Genomic DNA, 500 nt, shown 5'->3' with positions numbered 1-500 from the left:
TCTGAATATTATAACGATCGTTAATTTTTTTTTTTTTCTGTACTGCAGTCAGCTGTGGAAAAGGATATAAAACATAACAGAATTAGAATTTAAAAATAAAATATAAATAAATTCGCTAACACCTTTGAACAAAAATAGTACAATAAACTCTTCTACAGTGCCTTTGTTAAGCTTCAGATATTTAATAACAGCCATTTTAATCATAAATTAAAAAAATTCAGAGGTTTTAAAAGATTGTGATGATTTTATTTTTTTTTCCCGTCTCTTACATTGAAATACTCTTACGTTTTATTTTATGTTGCTTCTACCTACTGAAGGTTATTTGCAAAGCTATAGTACATTCTGTACCGTGGGTGGGATAAATATTTTTTCCATTTTATAATTTTTTATTTATATATTTTTGTATTTTTAATTTATCAATGCTAGCATTAATAAATTAAAAGTACTATCATTTGTCCATTACAATTGTTGATTATTGTTGTTTTTACATGTAGATCTTT

This window comes from Typopeltis vanoorti, chromosome 2 (genome assembly GCF_054136105.1).
Source record: "Typopeltis vanoorti isolate ZY-2024b chromosome 2, IOZ_Tvanoo_1.0, whole genome shotgun sequence".
Taxonomy (NCBI): Eukaryota; Metazoa; Arthropoda; class Arachnida; order Uropygi; family Thelyphonidae; genus Typopeltis; species Typopeltis vanoorti.
The sequence above is the reverse complement of the archived record's forward strand: the minus strand, read 5'-3'. Positions refer to the sequence as shown.